Raw genomic sequence first — 24,020 nt, forward strand, 5'->3', positions numbered from 1 at the left:
AAACAATCATGGGTCATCTAATGCTGTCTCCTGTGAACATGCAACTCCTTTCAGAGGCTTTTTGAGTCCTTTGGACCAAACTGGCTTTGAACATCAGGAGAATTTTGGTTATTTGAATTGAAAACAGCGCCTCCTGGTGTGTAAGAGCTGCCAGTTTTCCTCCCCGCACCTCAAAGTCCACTGCCAAATTCCATCACCCTGGGGCCCCGTCACCTCCTGGGGCTCCTGGCTCAGGAGCGGTGGTGCTGGCCCAGACGCCAGTGCCCGCGAGGAGCTGGTGGCCATGACATGGTGGCCGTGGTGGGCTGATGGGGTAGGCTTTAGCCCCAGGCCCAGCTGAACCCAAGCCCACTGTTCAGGCCCAGGGGCCCCAGGTCAGGGTCTTGGTGTGTGGATGACAGCGGGGGTGTCTCCCCACAGGCCCTGGGGCCTTGCCACCCCTTCCCACCACCCACAGGGTCCTCACCGCCCCCTCCCACCACGGCATGGCCCCTCGGGACACCCAGCCAGCGCAGGCATAGGGGACAGATCCAGCCCTGCCACCCCTCTGGGCTTTCCCCCCATGTCACCACCGTGCCAGGAGCCCCTGCGCCAACCAGAGACCTGGGAGGGAGCCGAGGAAAGCACAGGGTGATGGGGGCATAGGCGGCAGGCGCAATGGGGGACTTGGGGGTGATCGGGACAGCGGGGGGCCCGGGTGAGAGGATCCCTGGCCTGCTGGGCTGAGGGACCAAGGAGCCGTGGGTCCAGCCGCCTGCCTGGACCCTGGCTGGGCACACCGCCCCTGCCATGGCTGGGCTGGACACTGGCAGCCATGAGAAATGGCTCAGGGTCCGCAGGAGGAGCATGGGGGAAGGGGAGGAACACCCTCCCAAGGGGGACGGCAAGAGTCAGCCCAGCTGAGGCTGCTGTGCTGCTGTAAGTACCTGTTTGCTCTGAGCAGATGGTTGTTTTTCTTTGGAAGAGCACTTACACCAGACAGAGAGGCGATCTGAAGCCTTATGTAGATGGGTGCCATGCAAACACCTGCCCCTGAGTTAACCACCTGCTTCCCCTCCTGCTCAGTAGGCAGAAACGGGATTTCTTCCATATGATACCAGTGACTTCAGACGCCCACTTTACCATATCTTGACGTGCTGCAGAGAGGATCACCTTTCTTCCACTGGAAGAGTCTTTGGATCACTAAGAGACAGAAAACCGCAGTCGTTAAACCTTCTCCTGCCCCAGCCGCTACCCTGCATGGGGAGCTGGGGTTGGGGGCAAAGGAACGCCCAGCCCGTACTGGGTCCCCACGGCCCTGCCGGGTCATGGCAGCTTTCGGGGGACTGCAGGGGAACGGGGATGCTGGAACCACCCCAGGACGTACTTCAGGAAGACTCATCTCTGCAGCAGCAGGTTCATTTTGGAAGCGGAGCATGCGGGCAGCCTGTAAACCATCACTCTCCAACTCCTGGGTCTCCTGGGCCTCCTACCTTTCCTGCTGTTTTGTCACTACTTCTTCTAGGGTTTTGTGCTGCCTGGGCTTTGCCCCAACCTCTGTCTCCAAATGCTCTCTCTCCTGCTTCTTAACTCGGCCTTTCCTTAAAGTGGTGCTCTCAGGCTTCACGGGCACTGGTTTGTAAAGTGCTCCCACTGCCTCTCTGTCTTTTGCCCACAAGGCAGCTCCTCTTTGTGCTTCCTCTGGCAAAGATGAGCCACCATATTTTATATCCTGTTTGGTAGAAGTAGAGACGGAAAAAACCCACGCTCAAGGTTGACAAATGGCCAACAAGAATGGCTTGCCTTTTGTTAGGTGAATCTAAGCAGCTAAGGAATATATCAAAGGTTGACCCTTCATCAACTAAAAACTTCCCAGGAAGTTTTATAGTGTCTATTAAGAAGATGGGATTTGATTAATTATACAGTGAGAGCAGAGCTTTAAAATAGTTTTTACCAGTAACCTTTTCCTCTGTGGGGCTGAAGACTCTTTTTTTTTTTTTTTTTTGCAATGTTAAAGCACATGCGGTATAGTCAATGCAGCAGGTTTATTGTGTCCTCTCATCGTCTGCTATCTACAATGTTTTCTCACTTTGTTACACTGTAAGTTAACCTTGAGATTAAAGTTTGCTCGTCCCAATGTATTTTAACAAGGGAAACGACCCCGAGGCCTGGGATATCTAATTTTTTCCTTTTGTCATAGCTCAGGAAATAAAAAAAGAAATAAACATTGATATATATAAAAAAGTAGATGGAGCCACAAACACATAAGAATTATTTTCCAGGGAAGTCAGGGGTGAATGAGAGCTTCTGTGAACAGTGAGACTGCTGCCAGCAGATCGAGGGAGGTCATCGTTCCCCTGTCCTCAGCACTGGTGAGGCCACTCCTGAAGAACCGTGTCTAGTTCTGGGCTTCCCTGTGCAAGAGAGACATGGACATGCTAGAGAGAGTTCACCAGACCGTCACGACGATGATGAAGGGCCTGGAGTGTCTGTCCAATGGGGACGGGCTGAGAGAGCTGGGGCTGCTCAGCCCGGAGAAGAGAAGGCTCACGGGGGATCTCATCAATGTATATCAATCCCTGAAGGGAAGGTGCCAAGAGGATGGAGCCAGGCTCTTTCCAGAGGTGCCCAGTGACAGGACCAGAGGCAATGGGCACAAACTGAAACACGCGAGTTTCCCCCAGAGCATCAGGAAACAGTTTTTTACTGCCTGGGTGACCGAGCCCTGGCAGAGGTTGCCCAGGGAGTTGTGGAGTCGTCACCTTTGGAGATACACAAAAGCCATCTGGACATGGCCCTGGGCAACCAGCTCTGGGAGTCCCTGCCTGAGCAGGGGGCTGCACCAGATGACCTCCAGAGGTCCCTTCCAACCTCAACCATTCTGCCACTCTGTTATCCGTGACTGCAGACATCATCAAGTAGCATTTGTCCTCTCTGTTGCTCAACTTAGAAATCTCTGGAAATCTCTAAAGGCACAAGTAAGGAGCAGCTTAGATGCTGTTCAAATCAGCCAACTTTTATTTGGATCCCAATGAGACCCACTTGTTTAAAGAAGGCATTTCTGAACCACCTTCCAAGCTCTCTTTCTCCTAGACTGTAGATGAGAGGACTGATTCAAAATATTAAGACCATTTAGAAAAGAGAGCATATTTTGTTTGGCTTTCCTATTCTGTTAGCATCTGGTAAGCAATATGCCATGTTAAAGTTCCATTGACAGTTGTAACATCAAACAATGATCAGATAAGATGAGGAGGTGTAAACACCTTTTTGCTGAAAGAGATTTTCAGAATGGAGGAAAGGATGTGAATTGTAAGATGCCAGAAAATGTAAAAATGTGAAGAAAGCACCTCATCACATCTGTGGTGAACTCCATGTTGTGGCCAGCACTGTATCATCACAGGAAAGATTAGCAGGAAGGCGCCCCACTGGACCTGTTGTTTGTGAATAGAGAAGAATTCATGGGTAATGTGTTGTTTGGAGGTCACCTTGGGCATAGCCATCATGAAATGATACAGTTTTCTATTCTTGGAGAAGGAGGGCGGTCAGCAGAACAGCTACCTTGGACTTCTGCAGGGAAAACTCTGACCTGTTCTTCAGGAAGGAAATCTTAGAGGTGCAGGAGCAGGCTGTTCCCATGTGCCAAAAGACGAGCTGGCAGGGAGGAAGACCGGCCTGGCTGAATAGAGAACTTTGGCTGGAACTCGGGAATAAAAGGAGAGTTTATAACCTGTGGAAGAAGGGGCAGGCAATTCAGGAGGACTACAAGGATGCCATGAAGTTACACAGTGAGAAAATTAGAAGGGCCAAAGCCCAACTAGAACTGGGCCTGGTTACTGCTGTAGAAGGGAACAGAAAATATTTATGTAAATACATTAGCAGCAAATGGAGGGCTAGGGAGAATCTCCACCCTCTGGTGGATGTGGCGGGGGAAAAATAGTGACAGAGGACAAAGGAGAGGCTGAGGTACCAAATGACTTCGTTGCCTCAGTCTTTAATAGTAAGACCAGTTGTGCTCCAGGTACTGACCCTCCTGAACTGGAAGAGAGGGACAGGGAGCAGAATGAAGCCCAAATAATCCCATGGAAAATGTTTAGCAGCCTCCTACACAATTTAGAAATGCACAAGTCTATGTGGCCAGATGGGACTCACCCAAGGGTACTGAGGGAGCCAGTGGTGGTGTTCACCAAGACACTTTCCATCATTCATCAGCAGTCCTGCCTCACCAGGGTGGTCCCAGTTCACTGGAAGTTGGCAAATGTGATACCAATCTACAAGAAGGGCCAGAAGGAGGATCCAGGGAATTACAAGCCTATCATTATGACCTCGGTGCTGGGGAAGGTTATGGAACAGATCATCCTGAGTGCCATCACGCAGCACATACAAGACAACCAAGGGATCAGGCTCAGTCAGCATGGGTTTATGAAAGGCAGGTTCTGCTTCACCAGTCTGATCTCCTTCTATGACAAGGTGACCTGCTTAGTGGATGAGGGTAAGGCTGTGGATGTTGTGTACCTCGACTTTAGGAAAGCCTTTGACACTGTTTCCTACAGCATTCTCCTGGAGAAACTGGCAGCTCATGGCTTGGATCGGCCTACTCTTTGCTGGGTAAAGAACTGGATGGATAGCCAGGCCCAAAGAGTTGTGGTGAACGGAGTCAAATCCAGTTGGGTGCTGGCCAACAGAGACTGAACATAAATCAGTATTGTGCCCAGGTGACCAAGAAGGCCACCAGTGTCCTGGCTTATATCAGCACTAGTGTTGCCAGCGGTACTAAGGAAGGGATCATACCCCTGTACTGGGCACTGGGGAGGCCACACCTCCAATCCTGAGGTCAGTTTTGGGCCCCTCATGACAAGAAAGACCTTGAGGTGCTGGAGAGAGTTCAGAGAAGGGCAGCAAAGCTGGTGAAGAGTCTGGATCTCAGGTCTGATGGGGAGTGGCTGAGGGAACTGAGGCTGTTCAGCCTTGAGAAAAGGAGGCTGAGGGGAGACCTTCTCGCTCTCTACAACTACCTGGAAGGAGGTTGGAGCATGGAGGGTGTTGGTCTCTTCTCCCAAGTAGCAAGTGATAGGACGAAAGGAAACGGCCTCAAGTTTTGCCAAGGGAGATTTAGACTGGATATTAGGAAAAAATTTCTTCATGGAAAGGGTTGTCAGCCACTGGAACAGGCTGCCCAGGGCAGTGGTTGTTACCATCCCTGGAGGGTTTAAAAGACGTGTAGATGATGTTCTTAGGGACATGGTTTAGTGCCAGTTTTGGGTTAATGGTTGGACTTGATGATCTTGAGGGTCTGTTACAATGAAAATGATTCTGTGATTCTATGAATTGCAGCAGGGAGGTGCTGTGACATCACCAAGCGTATCACAAATCCCAGCATTGCACAGATGATAGCTCAAGGAGTGGAGATGTGGGTAAAACCAACGTAGTCTGGCTGTTGCTTGGAGGTCACCTCATGACGGCAGTGTGATTGGTCATGAGCAGGCTGGCATCATGAGGTCACCAAGAACACCAGCTGTGAAGCCTGCAGTCAGATGAGTGAGCCCCTGGTCAGGCCCTGCCCTAGGGTGAAGACACCTCTACATCAAATGGTAACATATGGGACATGTCAAGAGAAACTGGCATGTATCAGAGAACCTTGTGAGAAGGGACTAGAAGTACCAGTGTGACCACATGTCCCAGCTGGGTGTCACAAGCGGCTGACGAGCAGAGGCATGAGAAGAGGCCAAACTGCTTGGAGAACTGGAAGGGTACTTGGGAGCTTCTGGGTCATCAAGCCTTGCAAGGCCAGCAGTGCCAGGGTAACCCATCAGTGATGTCATTTAAGGCCCAGATGATCTTGGCCATGGCATCCCAACTACCAAATGATGGTACAAATGAAACAAACCTGAGACCATTGGGGAAAAAGTAATTTGTGGCAGTTGTTAATTAGGGAGGGGACTGGGGCACGGAAAGGGAGGGATCCAGGTGGACTGGGAGGAAGAAGCCTGTGCATGGGGAGAGGAGAGGGATGCAAGGGGCCCACTGCAGTGAGGAAGGAGCTGCTCGGTGCTGATCTGTTCAAACCCTCTGCCTGATCACCATGGTGTATCCTGCCTTCTTATTAAACTCCTCGTGGCTATTAGCTGTGTGAGCTGATTAGTGTGTGTGTATGTGTGTGTGAATGTACATCCATGCTTTGCTGGCCAGCTCCAATTGGGGCTGGCTGGAGGAGGAGGACACCAGGATGTGGAGAGACACAACGCTGAAGTTGCCAAACGAGTAACATCTCCAAGACTGGGTAGGACACCTGGGCAGACCCAAACTCAGGCCCACACTGGTGGGACTGTGAGTGTGTGTGCCCATGGGTAAGTGCTGCAGAGGATCAACAGAACATTCTTGACCTTCACACCAGATCAGCCTGAGAAAGGAACCAGATGGGGACAGTTGTGTTGTCCATGGTTGTCTGTATTCTGTTGTTGGTGTGGTGGCTGCAAAGGTGCTGTTCTCTGTTGGTCTGAGTATGGTTGGGGATATCCATCTATTTTTCCTTGCACATACTGGTATTTAGAACTTTTTGTTTGCGTGACTCCAACTTGGGTGATCTCTCACTTAGTGGGGCTTCAGTCACTGCTTTCCTCCAAGGCACATGTTGTCCCCATAGAACACCAAGGCTCTCCAGGAAGCTCCAGATTACCTTCCTGGAGAATTTCTTCTGCACTGTCATATCTGAGAAAGCCCTGGGTACGTACCTCACTGACTGTTCACCATCTCCATGGTCACCACACACCAATGGGTGAGTCCAAAATCCAACCCCCTTGGTCTCTAACAACTACCAATGGGACCATGAGCTTTTCTCTTCCAATCCAAAGGAAAAGTAGGCCCTTTGGGGGTGAAATTCCTGGGGCTTGTTGTTGACATCAGCTTTGGAAGAAGAGCCCAAACATCAGTCAGTGCACTGGGGTGATCCCATTTTATTTCAGAGATGCTATGAGAGTGTCAGATCTATCCCAGTGAGAGGCATACTTTTATATCAGATCCAGATTAGACAGAGCAGGTTCATTCCTTGAGAGAAGTAAGAGGGATTAAAACATTTATGTAGGAAACTAATAAAAACTTGTAACAATGCAGATAATGATAACAAAAATTATAAAACAGCAAACAAAGGACAAGCCTGCAAAGAGTGATGCAAAATTTACCACTATTGAGAACCATCTCTTCAATAACTTTCCTAATGCACTCCTTCAGCTCCTGGTTCCTCATGCTGTAGATGAGGGGGGATCACCGCTGGAGGCACCACGGAGTACAGAACTGCCACCACCCAGTCCAGTGATGGGGAAGAGATGGAGGGAGGCTTCACATAGGCAAACGTGCCAGTGCCAATAAACAGGGAGACCACGGCCAGGTGAGGGAGGCACGTGGAAAAGGCTTTGTGCCGTACCTGCTCAGAGGGGATCCTCAGCACAGCCCTGCAGATCTGCACATAGGACAGCACAATAAAAACAAAACACCACCAAAATACAAAAGCATTAAACATGACGAGCTCAAATTCCCTGAGGTAGGAGTGTGAGCAGGAGAGCTTGAAGATCTGGAGGATTTCACAGGAGAACTGGTCCAGAGCATTGCCCTTGCAGAGTGGTAGTGAAAATGTATTTGTCGTGTGCAGCAGAGCAGTGAGAAACCCAGTGCCCCAGGCAGCTGCTGCCATGTGGACACAAGCTCTGCTGCCCAGGAGGGTCCCGTAGTGCAGGGGTTTGCAGATGGCAATGTAGCGGTCATAGGACATGACTGTGAAAACGAAAAATTCTACTGACATCAAAAATGAACAGAAAAAAAAACCAAACACGGGCAGAACATCCTGAGTAGGAAATTGTCCTGGTGTCTGAAAGGGAACTGACCATGGATTTGGGGACAGTGATGGAGATGGAGCCCAGGTGGAGCAGGGAGAGGTTGAGGAGGAAGAAGTACATGGGGGTGTGGAGGTGCTGGTCACAGGCTATGGTGGTGATGATGAGGCCGTTGCCCAGGAGGGCAGCCAGGGAGATGCCCAGGAAGAGCCAGAAGTGCAAGAGCTGCAGCTCCCGTGTGTCTGTGAACGCCAGGAGGAGGAACTGCCTGATGGAGCTGCTCTTGGACATTTGCTGCCTCTGCGCATGAGGACCTGTCACAGGAGGAGAAAACAATGACAGTTTTGGTGAGACTTCTTTGAGGAAAAAAACATGCCATTTCTCATAGAAAACCCCCTCCCTGAATGAAGGATGTGTCAGCTCATTCTCCATTACTACCAACTGAATGACATGGTTCATCACAGCTTAAAATGCAGCTTGGGCATCTAGTTCCCATGAAGATACCTCTGGGGCAGGACCCCTGGAGTCAGGATCAGAACAAAAATTTACTCACATCCCCACCCCAACCCCAGAGACTAAGAGCACCGTGGACAGGTGGAGAAACAGGGAAGAACACTGCAGTGCTCCAAAAAAATAAAGCAAGGATAGAAAGGCAGATGGGCATGCTGTGAAACCTTCTCCTTACCTGGCTGTGCTGCTGCCACTCACATGATGTCACTGTAGGGCAAGTGCTTTCAACACCTTTTTTTGTGTACCACATTCCAGGAGGTCCAGCTGCCCAGGTGGTGACTCATGGCCTGGACCCCATGGCCTTGGGACAGGGGCTCTGCTGGGGAGGAGAGGAGACCAATGTGTGTGCACTGCATGGGGCTGCAGGGGGGTTCCTGAATCGCCCCTCCCACATCGTTTCTGGTAGTAGCTCCCTCTCACCCCCTGCCCATGTGTCTGCTGCCTGGAGCTGTCTCTGCTGGGAGCTGTTTCTCTGTCCCTGGGTCTCCTCCCTGTCACTGCTCATAGAGCCAAATTCACCCGCTGTGTGCTCAGCTCTGCCCGGCAGACGCCTCCTGGCACCGGGCACTGCCCAGGGGCATCTCTGTGTGTGCAGGGGCTCAGGAGCAGCTCAGACAAGTCCTAAGGAGAACTGAGGTCTCAGTGCCTTCTCCGAAGCAGAGGAATAAATTCCCAACTCCCAGTGCCCACCCAACCAACCAAGAATGGTAAAACTCAAAGCATAAAATTCTCCCCTGTTAGATAAATGCTGCCTCAATATCCTTCAGAATGACCCTGTGCAAATGTCCTAGGAGTGAGCTGGAACTGTGAGCAGTCCGCACCCAAGCAGTTTCCTCTCAACAGCAGAAAGACCCTGTCCTGCCCTGCCTGGGGCCACTCCTTCCACCCACAGCTCCTCTCACAACACCATGGGGAGCTCCCTGGGCAGGCTGAGCGCTGACCCTGGCCAGCAGCAGAGTCCCTGCTGCAGTGCACGGCCCTTGGGGTGCAGGGACCCTGCTCTGCAGGACAGCCCTGGGCACCCCTGTCTGCACACCTGGCATTACATCCCTGCAGCTGGGAGAAGGCAGCTGTCGTGCCCTGTCCATGCAAGGAATCCCTGCTGAGGAGCACATCATTCTCCTCTACACCAACCATGGGATGTTTCAGCTCTGTAAGACAATTGCAGGATGCTCATCTGCACTGCTGTTCAGCCAGACACTTATTGTGTTAAGGACTGTGAAGCTTTCTCCTCCAGTGAGCTCTCAGCTGTCTCACCACCCCAGACTGCGTTTCCCTCTCTCTGCCCAGCTCCTCTCCCCTCGGTGCTGCAGGCAGAGCCCCCAGCCCTGCTGCGCTTTGCAGAGGAGCTGCTCCTGGGCAGAGCTGTCTCTCTGCAGCGCTGCCGCTTGCCATGAGCTCCCTCTGTGCCAGGAGCGCAGCCCAGCTCAGCAGCACAGGAGTGGCCCAAGACATTTTAATGACCCCTCCGGGGTCCCTTGAGTTGTCCCTGGGGCTCCAGGGGAAGGTCCTGTGAAATGGACTGAAGTAATCAGTGATGTTCCTTCTCTCACCTCTGCAGAGACAATTCTTTCCAGCAGTGGCATTTTTCCAATTAGCAACACATTTGGTCATAGGAATCATATTTTCTTGTCCCATCATTAGACAGGACACCAGGAAGGTTACAGCAAAGGAGCTGGCTTCTCTAAGCTGGAGGGGATATCTTCAGTTGAATGAATTTAGGCATTAGGGTTTGGAGTCCTAGGGCTAGAAAGACAGCAATCTTTTGACCATGTCATGTCTCTATGCTGAAGCAAAGCCTTTGCACACATGGGCTCTTGGACACTTGGTACCAGGTTTCCTTGTGGCAGGTCAGAGCTGGGCTGGTGCCACAGCTGGGGTGGTTCAGCCCAAATGTGAGGCAATGTCCTCAGCCAGGGACCTGATGGGGTGAGCTGAAGCCATTAGTGTTGGAGACAGAGCTGTGACATGGGTGGAATAAACAGATAAGGCATGGTGGCAGAAATTAATTAATCTGGTCTTCGAGGACAGCATCCTCCAAGCACAGCAACAGTCTGCACTGAAACCCAGTCTAAACCTGTAAAACAATTCAGGGGCACCATAATGAGCTGTTACTACTTCAGGAAGAATTAAACGAGAAACAAAGATACTGTCTGGCCACTGCTGAATTTATTAAGGGATAGAGGTGATATCCTCCGTGTGTTCTTGTCCTCTGTTTTTACCAGGAAGGCCTCCCAAGCCTCTGTGACTGGAGGCAGGAATCTGGAGGAGAATAACCAGTAGTGGATGGGGATCAAGTCAGAGGTCACTTGAACTAATGCAATCCTTACCAGTCTCTGAGACAGGAGGGGCAGCATCCCAGGGAGCTGAGACAGCAGGACGATGTCAGTGAGGCCACTCGTCATCCTCTATGAAAGGTCATGGAGACTGGGGGACTCCCTGACCACTGGCAGCACTCACATATTGCATGCACTTTTCAAAAATGGCCAATGGATGAGCAGCAGGACTAAAGGCTCAGCTCCAGAACATGTCCCCTTGGACCGCATTTCTCTGAAAGAGAAGGTGACTGGGTTTACCCATGGTAGATTGCACTTGTCCATCCTCTTTCCTTTCTGTGATGAAAAGACAGGATTGCTGGATGTGGGGAGAGCACTGGTGGTCATCATGAGGATAGTAAAGAACCGCAATTTGTTTCCCATGGAGTGTGCACCCACTCTGTCCCAGAAAATGTCCAAGATGTGTTTGAATAAAGCCCTGAGTAATCTGGTCTGACCCTGCTTTGAGCAGGAGGTTGGTCAAGACACTTCCCAAGGTTCCTTCCAGCCTGAATGGTGCTGTCTTTCCTTCGCCTTCACGTTTTCAAATCAGAAAAAGCTACAGGTTCTCCCTGAACACAGAATTAATTCACATAAGGTGCAGGGCTGCTTTACAAGTACCCTCAAATAGCCCTGACAACAACTTTTGCATCCCTTTTAATTCGCCCCAAACCACGTCCTTCTTTTTTGCTATCCTAACACACTTCCAAAAAGAGCAGCCCATCTTGTTAATTCTTTCAGAGCAGGTTGCTCAATAGTTGTCAGCATCCATGTACAGTCTGCACATCAGCCAGGCATCAAAGCCACCATTACAGAAATGGAGACGAGGCACTGGACCAGCTCCTTGCACCCAGGAATTGGCATGCCATGTCACCTGAGATTCCCCAGAACACCTGAACTTTAAGTGCAGAAAAGTGTGAGTCCTCACTGGGTATCCTGGCTTGTCTCCTGACCCATGTGGTGCTTCAGGCTGCGAAGAGAATCAAAACCAACTTTTTGACTGTGGTAGTTGCATTGTACATGCTGTCATGCAGGGCAGATGAAGGTAACTCAGAACTCCAGGCCCTGCAGCACAGTTGGGACTCCAGAGACTGGAAATGCAGGTAACGGTGCTGTGTCAGTGCACACCTGTCGTGGTTTAACCCCAGCTGGCAATACAACCACGACAGCTGCTCACTCACCGCCTCCTCCCACACTCTCCCCAAAGAAGGGAGAGAATCAACAGGGAAGGGAGAAACTTGGATTGAGATAAACACAGTTTAATAAAATAACAAAATACTAATACACTACTAGTAAATATAAAAGATATTCAAGGCAATTCCCCATGAACTCTGTCCACACTAAGCAGCCAGTCCCAGGAAGGCAGCACCCTGGCCCCAAAACAGCTGATCCCAAAGAGAGGAGAAAAAAAGAGAAAGGCAGCAAGGCTCAGAGGCCTCTGCAAAACAGCAAAAAGTCGAACTAAATGTCCCAACCGAAACTCCCCCGGCTGCGCCCCAGAGCAAGCAAGAGCGAGAGAGACAGCGGAAGAGCCAGAGAGCAAACTGGAAGGCCCTGACTCCTTAAATAATGACCATGACGCTAATGGGCTGGAATACTCCTATTGCTCAGTCTGGGTGTCCGTCCAGCTCTGTCCATCCATCCCCTTCCTCGCTGCCTCAGGCCTGTGGGCAGAGCTCAGAGTGTCCTTGGCTCTCAGACCAGAGCAATTCAGAACATTAGCTCTGTGTTGGATGTTATCTCTTGTTCTCAGACTAAATCCAAATAATGACTGTGCTAGCTATGAAAAAGAAAGGTTTCTAACTGCATGAAGAAAATTAACCCATTTTCAGCTAAACCAGCACAACACCACATAAAAATTCTGGCTTCCTTTGTGCCTTTGCATCAACCTGGGACCTGTTCCTTGGCCATCTTTGGATAAAAAAAGAAACTATTCCCCTATGCCACCTCCCCATTACGTCAGAAAAAAAGGAGAAAAGATATGGAAGAGCGATGATTTTGGGGCAATTCTGTCCAAGAAGCGTACTCTTTAAATGATTAAAAAGGTTTATAAACTGAATTGGGTCTCTCCACATCCCGACAAGAAACAGTTGCTCATTGTATGTCAAACCAGGCATTATTTACTTCTTGAAATACTACCCATTCTTTCTTTTTAACCTTGCCAATCAGAATTTCACATTGTTCATTATGGTTTTTAATTCTAGCATCCTTAGCTGCAGGACAAAATCCAATTATATGTGCACAACTCTCAATTTGTGCCTGGAAATGCTGGCATGATTTCAGTTCAGTTCCTTGTCTACCCTTTGCCAAAAATTCTCTCATTGGGTGGACATTTGCCCTTAATTGTAATGCACTAATGAGCTTTCTGTGGGGAATGCCTCTGTAAAATTCAATCCATTTATTACTGATTTTATCCCTCTCAAAATTCGTAATCCCATGGCCCTGGGAGGGAAGCTTGGTCCAATTGACAAATTCTTGTTTTCTCCAGTTACCAGGCCTTGGAAAAATGATTTTCGGAGTGGGTATCTCCCATTACGAAAGTGGTTCTTCACTGCCCGGTTCCTCTGATATAATGAGAACTACTCTTGGGTCCCATATAGATGGAATTTTATATTCTTTCGCTGCAACCCAATATTTTTCAAATTCTTTCTCAGTACCTTCATGCTTCACAATAGTTCTTATTTTTTCATCTGAAGACACTGCAATTCTATGCAGTCTTTGGGCTTACACACTAGGGATCAATCCCCAGAGTCTAGTTATATCCAGTCCACCATTCCTAGTGCTGGAATACAGGATGCGGTCACTGGTACTTGGTGGTAGATGTAACCATTCCTTGACAGCCATTCAAATTGTCAAGTCAAGGTTTTCTAGGTAAGTAATTTTTACCTCGGCTTGATCAGCTAATTGGTTCAGTCACAGAATAGCATATCCATTCAAGATGTCACATTTCACAAGAGACTTAAATGCTGACTTTTCAATTTTTTAAATCCATCCTTTCACTTTTTCCAAAAGTTCTGGTTTTGATATTCCTGACCACGGATGCACATGTAACCCTAAGTACTTTTCTGAATCATCAGGTTCAATCATATTCAAAAGGGTGTCATTAATTGTCCAAAAATCACAGTCATTGATTTTATATTAATCTTTAGTTGGCTGCATGTAAAAACTGTGGCACTTTTCTCCCTGTACTTTGAGGCAAGTTAGATCACAAAAGACCTAAAATTTCAATTTTTTTTCCATTCCTTCCCATGAACAATACCTACTCATATGCAAAGGCCGTGACTGATATATTTCTCGCACAGTGTAGGAATCCTTCTCCTTGCTCCTCCAGTTTCCATAGCAGAGGGTCTAATGATAAATAATATTGGAGACGCTGGACTGCAGTTTTTTACACCAATCCGAATTCCAGTGGGATTCGACTGTCAATACAAGTCAAGTCAAGTCAAGTCAAGTCAAGTCAAGTCAAGTCAAGTAGTGCTGTCATGGTACGTGTTTTTAATCAGGGCAACAATATGTTGGTCCACACTGTTTAAGGGCCATAATATGAGAATGGCTCATGGTGTCTAAGGCTTTAGCTAGATCAATGAGGAACACCCTCAAGGGTTGCTTCTCTCTTCTTACCCTTTGCATTAAGAGTTGTAATGATTTCAAATTTTCAGCATATCCTGATGATCTCATAAAACTTCTCTGTCACGAGCTGATGGGGCATGCCTTGGTCACTCTCACTGTTAAAAGTCTTGAGAACAAGCTCAAGGTGGTTGATCCGATGGTAATTGGCCGCCAATTGTTGATGTCATTTTGGCATTCCAGCAGGGCCTATTTAGATATTAACACAGTCCAACATTCTTTCACAACATCCGGTATTATACCAGATACCATCCATAGATTGAATAATTCCATCAACTGGGTGTAATGCTGATCTATTTTAATAAGATCCCTCAAACTTAGTCCGTCTGGTCCTTGCACTGCTTTTTTGCTTATCTCTTTGATGTTTTTAGAGATTTCTTTCACTGTGATCATGGCCTCAAATGATGAGTTGTTTGCTTGTCCAATGGTTCTGAAGGCACTCAGGCCCTTGAATGTTCCTGGTGATTCCCATTTTGATTTGAACACCTCATGCACCTTGTCTAGCGGGATACTGCATTTCAGGGATTCCCCACCATCCAAGATAATAGCAGTAAGTTTCCCTCTATCCAGGTAAAACAGCCACTGGAATCATAGGAACTGCTCCCATTTCATGGCTCTCTTCTTCATCCACTCCTTTGGTGGTTCTGAAGGATGGGCCTTACAGGGCACCTGGCGTTTCCAGCCTTGGCTTGCTTTCAACCCGGTGGACTCTACTACCCCACTCAACTCTCTCCAAAGCGAAAGGTCCCTTTTACAAAAGAACCGGTAAATCCACATGAGACTTGATGGTATGAAAGCACATGAAGGAGCCTGCCTTGGAGGGAAAACCAACTACAAAGGGCTCTGACTAAAAGTAACCTTGAAGTTCACAGTGCTGAAACAATAAAGCTCTTACACAAGATGGAGCACCCTGTTGACTGTCGAGCCACCAATACAAGGAGTCACACCTATGCTGAGAAGGCAAGATGACCTGCTCAGCAACCCAGACAGCTGATGCCACACTAGAGTACAGAGAAGGTGAGTCAGTGTGCTGAACACCAGGATGCTGAAATAAAGACTCGCCTCATCACTGGGCTGCTGTTGCTTCCTTTGCACGACCCTGAGTTGCTGCTGCTGGCTGAAGAAGCCCTGGAGTTCTAATGGATGTTAGCAGGACTCAGCTGGTTTTTGCACAGTGTTGACAAAGGGTCCTTTTCACGGGAAGCAGGTGGGCTGGCTCTGGACTTGTAGGATAAGGATTCATTATTCCAACTATAAGGTCCATAGCTGGAGGGGAACAAAACACTTAAAGCACATGAGATTATCTTCATCATGGAACACATTATGTGCCTTATTTTACACACAAAGTTGCTTAAACACTAAAACAGATAACTGTGAGTGGCTGGGAAGAAAGGCCTGAAGTCATCAGCCACTGAACATCCTTTCACTGACTATGGGGCTCTCAGTCTAAATTACGTGGAAACCTCAGCTAGTTTCATGTTTCTCTGTGGACAGCACGGTTCCCAGTGATGCGATCAGATCATCCACATTCCCTGAACCTCTGATGCCATTAGGTAACGAGAGGACTGCAGCCTGGCCTAGTGCCAAAAGAACCACGTTTCAGCCTTCCCCGGCCAGGCCTGCGCACAAATCCCTGTCCATGGAGGTTTGCTCTTAGACTATTTTCATGCTTCCCAGCAAGCAGCCTGATCACAGCATGCAGTAAAAACAGACTTTGTTTGAGCCACTGCTCTTTTCTGCCTTTGGCATAGTGGGTGCTTCGGCTGTTGTTGTCAGCTATTCTTTTGCTTAGACATAGTTCAAACACCACTGGTATTCGAGTAAACAAAGCTCAGCCTTTTCTTTCTTCCTTCCTGTTTCCCTCATACATATCTACCTTTCTTTTCCCACTCATTATTGAATAATATGACTGTCAACTGTGTGCTTGAAAGCAATCGCTATCCGCAAGGCCCGCCAGCTTCTTGAGGTGTGTTCCTCACTTGCTCCCTTGGTTTGCCTTCCTGCACTACTATGCTGCTGCCTGCATCCTCTCATGGAAGTTGGTCTTCTAAACTTTAATGAAAGGCTTGGTTTTAAAAAAATATGGAAAAAGGCAAATCCAGCCATCAAAAGAGAAGGCTTGAACATAAAAATATAAATACCACAGAACTATGAAACAAAAGCTCTTCTTAGAATTGTCTGTAGCAGGCAACCAAACAGTGACCATGACATTTTTTTGGTGCAAGTTTGACTTTGGGAAGTGCATTAGAGGTTCTTCTTGGTCCAGCCACTGAGCTGGTTGTTGCTGGTTGTCGTATACAATCCACTTTTCGTCGCACATCACAATCTGATTGAGAAATGGTTTGTTGTCGCATAGAATAAGAGGACACTTCAAAAGGACGATTTTTAAAAATTTTCGGTCAGCTCAAGAGGCACCTACTTATGGAGTTTTTTCACATTTCCCATTTTCTTCAAATGGTGAAAACCATAGAATGGTCAACGTTGAGTTAGAATCATAGAATCATTTCAGTTGGAAGAGACCCTCAGGATCGTCGAGTCCAACCACAACCCAACTCCAGCACTAAACCATGTCACTTGGAACCTCGTCTAAACACCTTTTAAACCCCTCCAGGGACGGTGACTCCACCACTGCCCTGGGCAGCCTGTTCCAATGCTGACAACCCTTTCCAGGAAGAAATTGTTCCTAATATCCAATCTAAACCTCCCGTGGCACAACTTGAGGCCGTTTCCTCTGGTCCTGGCGCTTGTTCCTGGGGAGCAGAGCCCAACCCCCCCTGGCTCCAAGCTCCTTTCAGGCAGTTCAGAGATCAGAAGGTCTCCCCTCAGCTCCTGTTCTCCAGGTGAACCCCCCAGGTCCCTCAGCCACTCCCATCACACTTGTGCTCCAGCCCCTTCCCCAGCTTCATCGCCCCCTCTGAACTCTTTCTAGTATTTCAACGTCCTTCTTATGATGAGGGGCCCAAAACTGAACACAGTATTCAAGATGGGGCCTCACCAGCACCGAGTACAGTGGCACGATCACTCCTCCAGTCCTGCTGGCCACACTATTCCTGATACAAGCAACTTCTCGTGTAGTTGTAAGAGGATCAGCTTCAATGATTGCTCTCAACTGGTTGTTGTCAACTTCCGATGGTCGGTCACTACGCTCCTCACCTTCAAGGCTCTCATCTCCTTTGCGAAACTTCTTGAACCACCACCACTGCACTGTATGTTCGTTAGCAGTTTCTGGGCCAAATGCATTGTTGATGTTGCAAGTTGACTCTGCTGCTTTACGACCCATTTTGAACTTGAATTTGCTTTTTTTCTAACATAACTTCCATAGTCTAAAATAAAGATAAAATAAAGAGCAAGTAATAAGTCAGTAGCAAAAAACTATAAAGCGAGAAAAGCACATTAAAATGATGCATAACATAACCACATTTATTTAAGAATGTACTCCAATATCAAATGGCAAATTTCAACAATGCAAAAGCCACGATTACTTTTGCACCAACCTACTATCTTCATTTTTGCTCATCTAACTTGCTTACTCTTCTTTGGAAGAAGGTTTGTTATCAAATAATCAAAATTTATCATGTTCAGCAGTTGTCCGATCTCATCTAAATACTATAGTTTTGGCAGTAATCTGAATTGCAGTAATGCAAACTATAAGCACTGCAGATCTCAAAATAAATATGAAGCATGATTGGTGTATGCTGTGTCTCTAAACACACAATCACTACGGACTAATTACTGAGATTGTCTGAGAGCCATCATGTAGATCCTGCATATCACTATCATCTCAGTTTGTGTTTTTCTTAATTGTTTTTAATTCATTTGTAGAGCAGACACAAACGGATGTTGGAACAGACAAAGAGCATTGCAAGTTGTTTGTTTTTCTTTTCCTGCTTTTTATATCTTAAAGGAGATTCTTCATACAGAAGGCAGGCTGACCTAATTATTTTTTGTGCTTGTATATGCAGTTTGAACTGTTCTAACAATACCTTAAAAATGGCTCCTACCACTTTTATCTTCTCAGCCTGAAATTACCTTTGTTAGGAGGAACATATGTTCCTGGAGCAGAAGGGAACAGTCTGGGCAACTTATCTTCCTCTTCAAACAAAAAGGTTTTCAATCAGAGTCTGAAGGATGCTACTTTGCTACACCAGGCTCATTAGAAACACTGAGTGGATGTTCAAAAAATACAGATAGTTGTATAATATGATACTCAATTTGCACATGACAATTTTATAAAATGCATGTGTAAATCCACCTGTGGACTAGTACCTTCTATAAGGAAGCACGTAGTGTCACCTCAGGAGATTTTTCATATACCTGGCAGTACTCTTCAGCCTGCTTGAAAGGAAATGGATAGGCTGGTCAGAAGTACTTTTAGGAGTTGGAAAACATCATCTCTGGCAGGGATAACACAGCAATACATAGAAAAGGAGCAAACTCCATAATGAACTAGGAAAACACCCCAGCCCTCCCATCACACTGGTGGCAGACATTTAACAAAGGGCTTTCAGAGGCCCTTTCAACGCATCTCCTAAATCTGGTTCTAATGCAGAAGGAGGAGGGATGCTGGCTGGTGCAGCGCAGTGACCTGTGCCGGCCGTGTGCACAGCACACACGCACATGTGTGCAATCATGTGCTAACCTTGACTCAGCTGAAAGCTTTTGCACAGTCACCCTTAACATAAGACATATGGTTTTCATTATAATTTGCATTAAACATTTTGAATCAGCTTGACATGTTTTCAACAGGGAACAGAAAAACACTGGAATGAGAAATATCTGGGAGGTAACTAACCAAACAATCCTGCAGTCCTAGGATGACAAGCAGGTTTTGACTCATATTCCACACTGGATTAGCAGAGGAGAAAAAAAATCTGCTTGAATATACAAAAAGACATTTTTCTACTAGATCACAGTTACTGCCATCTTCCATACCTGCCTCAACTCTGACCTCTAAATCCCAGTGCCCTTCTTACGCCAGGAACTCGGGCATCTTTTCCAGACACAGGAGCACATTCCCACAGTTCCCAGGAGACCTGCATCTCTATCAAAAAGCACTTGGAGCTAAAAGAGGAATTGGCTGACGTGGGTCTCACCCTGTCCAGCAGCCCAGCGGCTCGGGTGCTCCCTGCAAAAGTCCTATATCTGCATCCCCTGCTCACTCAGGTTTGCGGTCAGAGCCGTGGCTCTCACGGACCAAGGGCAAGGCCAAGCTAGAGGCTGCGGGCATCCTAAGGCGAGAACCTCCCCTTAATGGTGGATGTTCCACCTTCTGTAAATCTGGAGCAACATCGGCACAATTAACAGGCCAGAGAGAGAGAGGGGAAGGAATTACGGCATGCCCGCTGGGAACAAGGCTTCAAACCCCCAACAAAACAGTTACTGAGTTAAACAAAGTGGAACCGATTCCCTCATCCCCTCAGCCTATTAGTGCACTCTTCGCCTTTCTGCTCAAGTCCATCCTCCAGAAAAGGCAAACAGATCTCAAGAGAAGTTTCTTTTCCCTTTACTGAACTAAGTAACAGAGACCTCCTCTCATTCATTTCCCTGCGAGGGATAAATACCTTACTGCAGAAGATTTGTGCCCGAGACCCTGAACTGCAGCTGGCCTGTGCCATCAGCCTGGAGCTGAGCAGTTCATTTAGGACAGATGGGATTCAGGCTTTCGCCTCTTACTTGCCCACTCATCCTTTGTAACTTCCTGACTTCTTTTCAGGATCCTACATTTCTGCTGTGACATCTGGGCGCTTGCTGAAGCTGGAGAATCTCTGAACAAAAGGAGATACATGTCTTCAGAGGCCACAGGCCAACCAGTAATTGCCTACGTCTGTGTGGGTGTGAATAGCTGAGTGCTAGCGTACAGTGAATAATCTCCTGCTTAGAGGAAATGGTGTTATAATTAAAAATATCCATTCAGTGTTACAAAAATTGGTTCCCTTAAAGACTCAAGTGCTGATGGATTTCTGGCCAACAAAACCCCTTCCCAGCTTGCTTAAATATTAAATCCTCTTTAAAGTAGTGTTCAGATTAGGTAGTGTGTTCTCTTCCAATTAATCATAATTGTCTAAAGCATGTATTTTTGTTCTTAAAAAATAGGATCATGGAAACATCTTTTGCGTCTGGTTTAAATGACTTACAGCTATTGTATCAGGTTGAGGGTTTCTAATGTTAGTTTTTCCTCTTTCAGTGGGATATGAACACTCGCATCCAAAATACTCAGGGTAACAGTGCCCAGAAATTAACAACAGCCCTTGTATTGCCACTTGTTTAAGGTAAATGCAGGTTAAGGGGGGTTTTAAGAAAATACAGAAAAAGCTTCAATCGATTTGTTTTTCTAAAACACACAACTCATGATTGAAATTACTAATAAGCTACACATCTCCCTTTGCCTTTGCTAAATTATTTTAAAACACAGATACTTCGGCATACCTTTGAAGGAAGTATTTCGGCAATTGCTCCACTGCAACAAGAAACTCGGAAACCGAAGCCAAGCTGCTCATTTGCAACAGATTTCTCTCCACTGCTTTTGGAAGGGTCTTCTAAGTCTTGCTTTCAGACTGGTCACTCTTTCTGGTACCACACACCTCTCTCCAGCTTCTGCCTGACATTCCTCAGACACAGTCTTTCTCACTTGTTCTGTTTTCTGCCTTCTAGTTACAATATTAGTATCTTCTTCAGATTTTCTCTTGAGAGGCAATTAGTTTTCTTGAGAGACATTGTCTTTTTCCCCCTCACTCCCGTGAAAATTTCTCTAAGTAGAGGTAACATCCAGACAGTACTTTGGTTCCTCGATGACAAGGCTTTTAATCTCATGCAGCATTTTCCCTGGAAGAAAAAGCAGTTTCAGATTAAGTAGCTCAGTCTCAGCATTCACTTTCCTATGGCTCGAGAACAGCTATTAACGGAGACTGTGCTCAGATTTCATTCGTGTGTGAACGGAGGAGCCATGGCTGCAGCGGGCAGCACAGGCACAGCCGAGCTCTCAACACCGCACACCCCACCAGCGCAGCCCCGGGCACCCCCCTGATTACAAGCTCTGCAGAACCAACATTAAATCATGGAAGGGCTTAAATTCTGCAGAAGAATGCAGTTGCTCGAGAAAACCAGACCAGCTCTGAGGGTCACTCCCAGGGACAGAGGGCCAGCCTGCCGTGCCGTCCTCTCCAGGAAAGCACTTGGTCCACGATTAAGAGATGTGGGACACCTTCCAGGATTGAAAGACAGACAGGAACATGAATAAAAGAATAAAAGCCACAAGTTTATTCTTTTAGAAGGAAAATCTCTCCTTGCTATTCATCAACCTGTCTCCAATCCTGCAAAGTCTCTGATACATGCCTAAACTTATACGTGTGGGTAGTCCTGACTTTGCTGTGACAAGAGAGGCACAAGGAACACAGAGGCCAATTCACTTAGAAACCTTGAAGCTGGTCAATGGGGGGAAAAAAAATATATATATATATATATTTCTAGTTCTCATTTTCTGTTTTAGAATTGTGGTTAAATTTGATCCTCCAAGCTGAAGGCCATCTGTGATCTCCCAAATAAAATCCCACCAGCACGCAGATATCAATCCATCTTACATGAAATTCTTATTCCAACACTGACAGAGAATGTGACCTGGGTAGCTGAGATTTACAAGAAATGTGTGTACTGGCCAGTTCAGTACACAAGATATACGTCTGGATCCACTTTGCCCACAAGAAAATGACTCGTCATTCAAAGGGATTCAAGGGGTCCAGAACTAGACTTCAGTTTCAGGGTGAGGTGGATCTGGATTTTTTTGGGAGGGGGTGGTGGTGTTACACATACACATGCCAGCAGAACACAAGCTAGCAAGACACCTATTTAAAACCATTTTAAAGCAATTTTTCAGCACAAAAAAAAAAAACCACCACAAAAACCCCCCAAACCAGAGCATTGAAGATATATCTGGGTGAAAAATACTTCAGAATTGATTATTCAATCAGAATTCAATTAGTCAATTAGATGTACAGCTGTTAGTACATAAATAAAATACATCTAACAGTAACTTTACAAACAGGACTCGAACCGGGGCTGCTCGTTTCTGCACAGGCGGCCTGTGAGCCAAGGGAGGGGATGACCCGAGGGATGCAGCCAGAGCCAGACCTTTATTTCCAGACACAAACCGCAAGCGGGGGTTGTCCCTTCAGGAGCAGAACAGCCGCTCTCCAGGCCCGAGTTTCCGCGGCTCGCCGCCCCGCGCTGTGCTCGGTCAGACCTTTCCGGAGGCGCAGCCGCCTCCAGGGGACGAACAGCCCGGCGGGTGTTTGCAGGAGCGCCCCCGGCAGCCCCGCACCCGCTCGCCCCTTGGCGGGGAGGGCAGCGCAGGGGCCGCGGGGCGGGTGTCCCCGCTCACAGCGGGGGCGGCACCGAGCGCCCCTTCGGGGTCCCTTCCGACCCAGACCTGACCCGCCGGGCCGCACGCAGGCGGCAGCGCAGCCCACACCGCGGCCGCCCGGCTCCGGGCTGCGGCCCGGCCGAGCCCGCGTTCCCCGCCCAGCCGGGGGACCCGCTCCGGCCCGCCCCGCCCCGGGCCCGGCCCGCCCCGCCCCGGGCCCGGCCCGCCCCGCCCCGGGCCCGGCCCGCCCCGCCCCGGGCCCGGCCCGCCCCGCCCCGGGCCCGGCCCGCCCCGCCCCGGGCCCGGCCCGCCCCGCCCCGGGCCCGGCCCGCCCCGCCCCGGGCCCGGCCCGCCCCGCCCCGGGCCCGGCCCGCCCCGCCCCGGCTCCTCCCCGGGGGCGGTTCTGCTGGCAGCGGGCGGGCCGGGGCCGCGGGGCTCAGTGCCGCCTGCGGCGCCGCCGGAGGAGGGTCCGGGGGTTCCGGGGTCTGTTCGTACGCCCGCGGGTAAATTTTCACGTGTCCCCGCGGGGCTGCTGAGGCACTAACCGCCTGTGTCGCCGTGAGGTGAGGCCCTGAGGGACCATCAGTGGGAGGAATTACGGCAGCGCCGCTCTCGCTCCTCCGGTGCCAGCAGAAAACCGCGCCGCCGCTCCGGGAAGGGCTGATGGGCAGAGGAGCATCGCTGTGGGGCGGTCACAGTGTCTGCACCTGCACCATGTGGGAGGAAAACCTGTAGCCCAAACGTCCCGTGAGTGATTCAGCGCCCACGGCCCGGGGGAAGCATTAGGAGGGAGCCGGCGGCCCCACAGCCGCCCCGGCTCGCAGCACTGGGGGCTGCTTGGCCTGAAGGAAATACGGGGACAGTACGGTGACAGTCTGCATGCCAGGAAGAGGGTGGCAGGAGCACGTTTTGTACCTCGCGTGGTTAATGTGGAACTCATGGCCTTGGCTTGTAGTGCGGCCATGGAGGGTCAGATGGAAGCCCAGAAGGTCTTTCTGACAGGCAAGGTCGAGGAGGGTTTGGCTGGTTTTAAAGCAGGCTGGGGAAACCCATTAGGTTTGGCAACACAAGGAGCGGGACTAGGTGACTTTTCTCCCTCTTCTGTTGGTTTTTGGTCATTTTAGTGATGCTGCACCAGTGAATTGTTTCCTTTCACTTGTTAAATCACTCACCACCAACCAAGCCCAGCCCCAGGCTCCCAGGTGGGACACGCTATATAGCAGTCATGTATAGTCCAGTCTTTGGGTGGGCCCAAGAGCCAACACTCCAACAGCAGGAAAAGTGAAATTCTTTCTTGCCTGCTACAGTTCACACATCTCTTGATTAATTAAAAAACTGTAGTGGTCCCTTGGCTGGAACGAAGCCATCTGTGCTCCAGACCATGCTGGACTCCAAAGCCAGAGGTGGCAG

The 24,020-nt window shown here is 48.8% G+C and overlaps 1 long non-coding RNA gene across 3 annotated transcripts; it reads right to left on the reverse strand.

Moving 5' to 3' along the window:
- Positions 1-10,471: 10,471 nt before the first annotated feature.
- On the reverse strand, positions 10,472-22,716 carry LOC135995753 (uncharacterized). 3 transcript variants are annotated; one of them, XR_010607166.1, is made up of 5 exons: positions 22,379-22,716; positions 20,681-21,076; positions 18,521-18,586; positions 17,250-17,577; positions 10,472-10,862 (listed from the first exon to the last, which is right to left on the reverse strand). It is a non-coding gene; the product is annotated as an uncharacterized LOC135995753 (long non-coding RNA). The 3 variants fall into 3 exon arrangements; XR_010607165.1 differs by having other exon boundaries at positions 10,472-17,577; positions 18,521-18,589; positions 22,379-22,713; XR_010607164.1 differs by having other exon boundaries at positions 10,472-17,577; positions 22,379-22,712.
- Between the last annotated feature and the right edge of the window lie 1,304 nt (positions 22,717-24,020).

Source organism: Caloenas nicobarica, chromosome 17, assembly GCF_036013445.1.
Source record: "Caloenas nicobarica isolate bCalNic1 chromosome 17, bCalNic1.hap1, whole genome shotgun sequence".
NCBI lineage: Eukaryota > Metazoa > Chordata > Aves > Columbiformes > Columbidae > Caloenas > Caloenas nicobarica.